Source organism: Vipera ursinii (genome assembly GCF_947247035.1).
Source record: "Vipera ursinii genome assembly, chromosome: 3".
NCBI classification, from domain to species: Eukaryota; Metazoa; Chordata; class Lepidosauria; order Squamata; family Viperidae; genus Vipera; species Vipera ursinii.
In genome coordinates, this window is record NC_139516.1 from 1,440,804 (window position 1) to 1,450,169 (window position 9,366).

The 9,366-nt window shown below is 51.6% G+C and overlaps 1 protein-coding gene across 1 annotated transcript in view; it reads right to left on the bottom strand.

Moving 5' to 3' along the window:
- LOC310639353 (kunitz/BPTI-like toxin) overlaps positions 1-9,366 on the bottom strand; it is a 210,302-nt gene that overhangs the window by 76,867 nt on the left and 124,069 nt on the right. The gene's annotated exons all lie outside the window — the stretch shown is intronic.

Here is a 9,366-nt window from a genome sequence, read left to right on the forward strand (position 1 = left end):
CTGGAAGTTTTTAAGAAGAGACTGGACAGCCATTGGTCTGAAATGTTATAGGGTTTCCTGTCTGATCAGGGCTTGGACTAGATGACCTCCAAGGTCCCTTCCAACTTTATTATTATTTTTATTGAGACCCCCACCCCCACCATCCAACCCACCTACCCTGGGCTGAGTCCTACCACCCCTCCCCCATTCCATTCTGGACCTAGTGGAAGACTGCCTTTCTAGGCCGCTCGGACAGCAAGCTCGGCCCCAGCTGGCTCTGCCCGGCCCCGCTGCCTTCTCTTAGGGACCCTTAGCTTGGGAAAGCATGGCGCATATGGATGCTCCTTTTGGATGTTGTGGCTGCTTCATCCCTGGAGGCTTTCAAGAAGAGCCTAGACTCTCGGAAGTGGTATAAGGACGCCTGCTCAGGTGGGGGGTTGGGCTAGATGACCTATGAGGTCCCTTCCAACTGTGCCATTCTAATTCCCTAGATGTCCCAAAGGCAAAGGTGCTTTTTCTTTTCAGGAGGAGGCAACTGGACTTTCTTTTTTTATTTATTTAAAGATGCTTCACTTCTCATCCCAGAAGCTTCTTCAGGTTCTGGATGGTGGGGAAATGGGAGGATTTATACTCCTTGCAGACAGCCGGTCATTTGCCTCCTTTTAGAGAGTCCTTGAGGCCACCTGGAGGCTTACCTGTGTCCTCAGAGTCACCTGAGGGGTGCAAATGGCTGGGAAGCTTTCTTGGCTGCAGGATGTTTTCAGCCCAGGGTCCCGTCACGGTTAGAGACAGGCTCAGGATGATGGGGATGAGTCTGTGTTGTCTGCATCTCAAACTGAAGCGCAAAGGGTTCCTGGGGTCTGCAATGTTTTCTGCAAGTCCATTCATGCCCCGGCACCATTTGAAGGGTGTCCGTCCCCGAGTGCGTGGCTAAATGTCTATGGAGGTTCCCAGTCACGCAGGTCCTGGTTGCCCCAAAGGTGCTTTTCCAGGAGGCTACTGGACGTTCTTTGTTTTTCCTTGAAGAGGTTTCACTTCTCATCCCAGAAGCTTCTTCAGGTTCTGACTGGATGGTGAGGAATTGAAGGATTTGTACTCCTTGCAGACAGCCGGTCATTTTGCATTCCTTTTCATTGAAACCATTTGGAGGTTCGCCTGTGTCCTCAGGGTTACCTGAGGGGTGCAAAAGGGTGGGGAGCCTTCTTGGCTGCAGGATGTCTTCTGCCCTGGGTCCCTTCCCTGTTCCCTCACCATCCAGTCAGAACCTGAAGAAGCTTCTTGGATGAGAAGCGAAATGTCTTCAAGGAAAACAAAGAAAGCCCAGTTGCCTCCTGAAAAAGCACCTTTGGGACAACCAGGACCTGGGTGACTGAGAACCTCCAGACAATTCCCTAGCTCAAGGGTAGGCAACCTTGGCTCTTTTAGTTTTAGTTTAGTTTAGTTTAGTTTAGTTTTATTTGATTTCTATACCGCCCTTCTCCCTAGGGACTCAGGGCGGTTCACAGGGCATATATAAATAACGATACAAAAGTTAAAAGGAAATTAAACCAGTGCCCAGTTAAAAACAACAATAATAAATACTAAAAATCAATTTAAAACCCATATTCCCCCATCAGGCCAGACCAGCTAATTCAAACAAGTGGGTCTTCAGCCCGCGGCGGAAGGATCGGAGATCCGGTGCCATCCGGAGCTCAACCGGCAGTTGGTTCCATAATGCCGGAGCGCCCACAGAGAAGGCCCTCCCCCTGGGGGCCACCAGCCGGCATTCCCTGACCGGAGGCACCCTGAGGAGGCCCTCTCTGTGGGAGCGCACTGGACGGAGGGAAGTTGACGCCGGCAGCAGGTGGTCCCCGAGGTAACCCGGACCCATGCCATGTAAGGACTTAAAGCCATGCTGAGGGGAAAGGGAGAGGTTTCCAAGCTGAGCCATGCTGGCTCAGGAATTCTGGGAGTTGAAGTCCACCAGTCATGAAGGGGCCAAAGTTTCCCTCATGCTGGCTCAGGAATTCTGGGAGTTGAAGTCCACAAGTCATGAAGGGGCCATAGTTCACCCATGCTGGCTCAGGAATTCTGGGAGTTGAAGTCCACCAGTCATGAAGGGGCCAAAGTTTCCCTCATGCTGGCTCAGGAATTCTGGGAGTTGAAGTCCACAAGTCATGAAGGGGCCATAGTTTCCCTCATGCTGGCTCAGGAATTCTGGGAGTTGAAGTCCACAAGTCATGAAGGGGCCATAGTTCACCCATGCTGGCTCAGGAATTCTGGGAGTTGAAGTCCACCAGTCATGAAGGGGCCAAAGTTTCCCTCATGCTGGCTCAGGAATTCTGGGAGTTGAAGTCCACAAGTCATGAAGGGGCCATAGTTTCCCTCATGCTGGCTCAGGAATTCTGGGAGTTGAAGTCCACAAGTCATGAAGGGGCCATAGTTCACCCATGCTGGCTCAGGAATTCTGGGAGTTGAAGTCCACCAGTCATGAAGGGGCCAAAGTTTCCCTCATGCTGGCTCAGGAATTCTGGGAGTTGAAATCCACGAGTCATGAGGGGGCCAGAGTTCCCCCATGCTGGCTCAGGAATTCTGGGAGTTGAAGTCCACAAGCCATGAAGGGGCCATAGTTCCCCATGCTGGCTCAGGAATTCTGGGAGTTGAAGTCCACGAGTCCTAAAAGAGCCAAGGTTGCCTACCCCTGCCCTAGTTGGATCATGAAAAGTCTGCAAGAAAACCACCAAGTTCAGAGAGGACCAGGGACCCCTCCGTCCAATCCTGAGCTACAAATATTCTCCTTTAGTGGAACAGCGAGGTTGGCAGCATCCGGAAGCCCAGCAGCTGTGGCTGTGCTTGGAGGCTGCCTGGCTGCCCGTCACGGCCTGATGTGTCCGTGGTTGAACCCCTTGCCAGCCAAGCCTTGCTCGTGCCAGCCACTGAGCTCTCTGCCCTGCTTGCTTCTCCTGCAGAAACAGCCACAGCAAAAGGGTTGCTGGTGTTCTCATTTACAGCTGGTCCTTGGCTTAGCATCACAATGAAGTCCCACATTGGTTAAGTGAGTTTTGACCCGTCTTGTGGCCTTTCTTGACGCCGTTGTTAAATGAATCACTGCACTTGTTAGTCAAATGGTTATTTAGGTTGTTAACTTTGCTTGTCAGAAGGTCTCAAAAGGAGATCATGTGAGCCCGGGATGCTGCAGGCGTCCTAAACAGAGGCACAGAATCAGGTACTGCTTTATAAAACCCTACTGAGGCCACACCTGGAACACTGCAGCCAGTTTTGGTCACCACGTCACAAAAAAGATGTAGAGAGTTTGGGAAAATTTCAGAGAAGAGCCACTAAGATGATCAAAGGCCTGGAGACCAAAACATACGAAGAACGGCTGCGGGACGTGGGTCTGGCTAGTCTAGAGAAAAAAAGTAATAGGGGAGACCTGATAGCAGCGTTCCAATATCTGGGGGGGCTGCCAAAAAGCAGAGGGGGCCAGGTTGTTCACCAAAGCACCAGAGGGAAGGATGAGAAACAATGGATGGAAACTGACCAAAGAGAGAAGCAACCTGGAATTAAGGAGAAACTTCCTGACAGTTAGAACAATCAACCAGTGGAACAGCCTGCCACCAGAAATCATGGGCGCCCCATCACTGGAGGTTTTTAAGAAGAGACTGGACATTCACCTGTCTGAGATGGTATAGGTTCTCCTGCTTGAGCGGGGGGCTGGACTAGAAGACCTCCAAGGACCCTTCCAGCTCTATTCTATTATTATAAATATGAGTCATTTGCCAAGTGTCCAAATTCTGATTACGTCACCATGGGGCTGCTGCAACAGTTGTAAGCGTGAAAAACCCAAGTCTCTGTTTTCAGCGCCGTTGCAACTTTGAACCATCACTTAATAAACTGTTATAAGTCGAGGACTGTATTTACTTATCAAATTTGTTTGCCGCCCATCGCCCGGTTCAGGCAACTGGTTTGTTTTTTTTTTGCCTGCTTCGCCCACCCTTCACGGAAAGAGAAGCGCGGCCTCGGAGCTAACAAAAGCCCCAATAAATGAATTTCATTTGCAGCCAAATCTAATCCAACGATAAGCAAAAACTTCATTGTGAGCCGAGAGAGTTAGGTATGAAAAGCTCATTGTCTGAAGCTCTGCAGAACGGCGTGTCGAACATCCTTGCGACAACTCCGGGAACAAAGATTTCCCACTGGCTGGCGAGCCTGCAGAGTTATCTTGGTGGGGGTCTGCCTGGAAGAGAGCCCGAAATTAAAAGCATCTGTAATTTTCTGACAGAGTCCCCCAGCCCCACCCAGCTTCTTCCAAAGAGGAGGGGGAGGAGGGAGGGGGGAGGAGGGGGTCCTTGAGGCTCTCTGAGCTGGGTGGTTTTCTTGCAGGGGTTTCATGACCCAACTAGCTAACATCTGGGCTAGAAGCGAGTGGGGTTTGTGGAGAGGAGGAGGGATCCTTGGTTCTCTGAGTTGGGTGGTTCTCTTTCAGACGTTTCATGACCCAACTAGGGAAGATCATCAGTGCTAGAAGGGGGGGGGGTTATAGGGAGGAAGAGGAGGAGGAGAACAACTGGGGTTCTTGATGCTCTCTGAGCTGGGTGGTTTTCTTGCAGACGTTTCATGACCCAACTTCATAACCAGTGGAACTGCCTGCCTTCAGAAATCGTGGGCACTCCATCACTGGAGGTTTTTGAGAAGAGGTAACCGTTAGGCACTCACTTGTCTGAAATGGTGTAGGTTCTCCTGCTCGAGTAGGGGGCCGCACTAGAAGGTCTCCAGGGTCCCTTCCAGCTCCTAGTCTAGTCTACTCTAGTCTAACTAATCCAGGGCTTTTCAACCAGTGGTACGGGTACCACCTGGGGTACGTTGGCACCTGGCAGGTGGTACGCGACCATCCTAGGAAAGGGGTAGCGGAGGAGGGGAATGAGCTGAACGGGTGGCAGCACCACACAAGCCTGAGCGAGAGATGGCTGGAGCTGCAGGGCTTTCCGGGCTCAGGGGAAGTGCCAGGATTAGCGCCAGGATCCAGCCGGAGCTCGGCATTGATCCCGGCACTTTTGAGCCCAGAAGAAGCGCCGATTGGCTGGAATGTTGCAGCATCTCCAGGGTCTTGTGATTTACATTCAGAGGCTTGGCAACCGATTCATATTTATGATGGTCACAGTGTCCCAGGGTCACGTGAAGGGACCAAAACCTGCTGCAACCACCCAGCAGACGGCGGGGGGGGGGGGTGGAATAAAAACCAAACACCCCCCACTCCACCCCACCCCTGCTGCCAATCCTCAACAGAAATGCTCACAACAATGAAAACCTCGGACAGGAGGAAGAGCATCGCCGGGCAGGCAGGCAGGTGTCTTGCTCGGCTGTGGCTCGGGGGGCACTTTTTTCAGTGCCATTGTAACTTCGAGCAGTCACTAAGTGAATTGTTGTAAGTCGAGGACTACCTGTACTTCATCACTTTTTTACTTTTTTTTTTTTGATCATCTAGTTTTTGACACCTTGCCAGGCGACTGGTGGTGCTCGGATGTTGCCATATCCTAAAAGTGGTACAGTGAGTGAAAAGGTTGAAAAGTCCTGGGCTGGATGACATCTTCAGTACTAGAAGGGAGTGGGGTTTGTGGAGAGGAGGAAGAGGACTGTGGGGTCCTTGGTGCCTTCCGAGCTTGCTTGTTTTCTGGCAGACATCTCATGACCCAAACTAGGGAACATTATCAGTGCTAGAAGAGAGGGGGGTTTGCTGTTTGTATTTATATTCTGGTCTCCTCCTCCTCCTCCCCCCCAACCCCTCTCTCTTCTAGCACTGATGATGTTCCCTAGTTGGGTCATGAAACATCTGCAAGAAACACAACCAAGCTCAGAGAGCACCAGGGACCCCACAGTCCTCCTCCTCCTCCTCCTCCAACACCTCTCTTCTAGCACTGATGATGTTTCCTAGTTAAAGAGCACCAACGGAGACCATGAGATAACACCAGGGGTCTGTTCCCCAAACAAAACTGATCATAATTGATTGGGAGGGAAGGAAGTGACAATGGGGGGGGGGAACCAGGGAAAAAGGGGAATAAGTAGGCTATTTGTGCACACAGACCGGTTAGAATTGGCTTTGCTACTTTCGTATTGGCTCAGTAAATTATACTCTTGGAAATAAAAACATCCCAGGAGTCTTTATTTGCTGCGTGAACCAAGTGGGATGGTGGACGTAGGTGTCACCTATGGCAGGGATCACCAACCTTGGCCACTTTAAAGGCTTGTGGACTTCAACTCCCAGAATTCCCCAGCCAGCTTTGCTGTCCACAAGTCTTAAAGTGGACAAGGCCCGAGGGACCCCCAAAACTACCTGCGCAGCTGCGCTCTGCAGCCAACGGCGGCTTCCGAATAGTCTTCAAGGGTAGCCCCCTACAGAGGGCACTGCAGGACAGGGAGTCCTCGGCTGAAAAGCACAGCTGAGCCCAGGATTTTTGTCGTTAAGCGAGGCAGTTGTTAAGTGAGTCTTGCCTCGTTTTACGACCTTTCTTGCCGCAGTTCTTAAGCAAATCACCGCAGTCGTTAAGTTAGTCACCCGGTTGTTAAGCAAATCTGGCTTCCCCGCTGACTTTGCTTGTCAGAAGGTCGCAAAAGGGGACCCCGGGGCTCTGCGACCGTCGTAAATGCGAGACAGTGGCCACGCATCTGAATTTTGATCCGGCGAGCCTGGATCGTAAGTGCGAAAAACAGTCCTTAAGTCCTTTTTTTTCAGCGCCGTCGTAACTCCGAACGGTCACTAAACGAGGCGTACAGTGACTATGAGGGACCGGGCGGAACTTGATCGTGGAAGCTGCGGGCCGAAGGTGCTTCTCCTCCTCTGGATGCAAGGAAAGGAATTTTGAACCACGGCTCCAGACGTCTTAATAGATTTTCATCTCCTGGCAATTATTTCTGTTTTTCCCAGCTTCCCTTTAAGCCCAATCATGTTCTGAACATGGTTTACGGAGGGGGGGGGGGGAGAAGCCCAGCTTAATGAAATTGTACGAAGTGCAAATAGCTCGACATAAATTAGATTTCAATAAAGGAGAATTATTAAAAAAAAGCAATTGGTACAGCTTGAGCGAATGTTTACTAAAGAGGGGAGAAGGGAGGGGGGTGCAAAGGGTAGCAAAAAATCCAGAGAGAGTCCTCGTTGCAAAGCAGGACCCCATTTCTTAACACCCCCCCCTCCTGTCAGCCCCAGATGCCCCTCGGAGGGCTTTGGGTGAGCCCTGGCCCCTCCCTCCGCCCCAGAGACAGTGGGGTGTGGTGGGGAAGCGCTGGCTGAAGAGATTTGGGGTTCTCCTGGGGGCTTTGAGCCGGCCCCGCCCACCTCACAGGTGAGTCCTTCAGTGCCAAGGTAGGATCTGCATCCAACAGACAAAGGAACGGCAGTCAGTCCTCGGCTTACGACCATGCATTTAGTGACCTTTTTAACGCTACAAGAGCCCTGTAAAAGATTTGACTCGTGACCGGTTTACAACCCTTGCAGCGTCCCCACGGTCACACGGTCCAAATTCAGACGCTTGGAAACCGACCTGTAGTTATGACGGTCGTGTGATCCCCTTTTGCGACCTTCTGGCAAGCCGAGTCAACGGGGAAGCGGGTGGCTAACTAACTTCACAATTGCAGCGATTCACTTAACAGTGGTGGCAAGGAAGGTCGCAAAATGGGGCAAAACTCACTTAGCAACCGTCTCACTTAAGAGACGGATGGAATTCAGGAGAAGCTTCCTAGCAGTGGGGACGATTGACCAGTGGAACAGCTTGTCACCAGAAGTTGTGGGTGCTCCAACACTGGAGGTTTTTAAGAAAAAACTGGACGGTTACTTCTCCGAAATGGGCATAGGGAATCCTGCCTGAGCAGGGGGCTGGACTAGAAGACCTCTGAGGTCCCTTCCAGCTCTATTCTGGAATAGAAATGTTGGACTCCCTTGTAGCTGCCAGCCATGGACTCTCCATCTGAGCTGTTTCAGGAGAAGCAACGACATCCCTGCTGGGTTCTCCTCTGTCTGGGGTGATCCCATGGCTGGCCTTTGTCCAAGATAGCCACAGCCGGTTCCCCCACCCTGCTCCTCCCTAAATTCAGGGCAAGGATGATGGGCTGTGCACTCCTCTTCTTCCCCCCCAAACCCACCCAGCATCTATTAAGTGCAAGGAAAGAAGGCATCCCACACATATTTATTTGTTGTTGTTGTTGTTAGCTGCGAAGTCATGCCTGACCCATCGCAACCCCCTGGACAACATTCCTCCAGGCCTTCCTGTCCTCCACCATCTTCTGGAGTCCATTTAAGCTCACGCCTCCTGCTTCAGTGACTCCATCCAGCCACCTCATTCCCTGTCGTCCCCTTCTTCTCTTGGCCTCCACCTTTCCCAGCATGAGGCTCTTCTCCAGTGAGTCCTTCCTTCTCATGAGGTGGCCAAAGGATTTGAGTTTCAGCTTCAGGATCTGGCCTTCTAAAGAGCAGTCAGGGTTGATCTCCTCTAGGACTGACCGGTTGGATCGCCTTGCAGTCCAAGGGACTCGCAGGAGTCTTCTCCAGCACGGCCCAACTTTCACTGCCATACATTGCAACTGGGAAGACCACAGCCTTGACTATATGCACTTTTGTTGACAGGGTGATGTCTCTGCTTTTTAGTGTGCTGTCTAGATTTGCCATGGCCTTCCTCCCCAGGAGCAAGCGTCTTTTAATTTCTTGGCTGCAGTCCCCATCTGTATTTATTTAGTGTATGGCATATTATATATGGACTTGCAACACTTGTAGTGTTCCGCTTACAACAGTTCATATAATAATGATGATGATAATAATAATAATAATAATAATAATAATAATAATAATAATAACAACAACAACAACAACAACAGAGCTGGAAGGGACCTTGGAGGTCATCTAGTCCAACTCCCCGCTCAGGCAGGAAACCCTATACCATTTCAGACAAATGGCTGTCCAGCCTCTTCTTGAAAACGTCCCGTGGGTGGGTGCCCGGCGAATTCTGCGCTCCAGCACCACGGCCAGCTCCGGGTGGGAGCAGTGCCTGGGGAGGGAGGGGAAGGCCGCGGGAGGCCCCCCCAGAGCTGGCCATGGTGCTGGGAGGCAAAGTGGAGGGCCCTTCGCCATTAGGACCCTTCCCCCCCCAGGAGGGCTCGTTGCCCCCTCCGGCCCCTCCAGCCACTGGGTCTGGAGCGGGTTTGCCATGGTTACCATCAATGTGGAGAGTCCCTCCCTTTCCTTCCTCCTTTCTTCTCTTCCCCTCCTCCCCTCCCTTCCTTTCCTCCTCTCTTCCTCTCTTCCTTCCTCCTTTCCTTCTCTTCTCTCCCTTCTTCCTTTCCTTTCCTTTCCTCCCTCCCTCCCTTCTTCCTTCCTCCCTTCCTCTCTTTCTTCCTTCCTCCCTTCCTCGCTCCCTCCCTTTC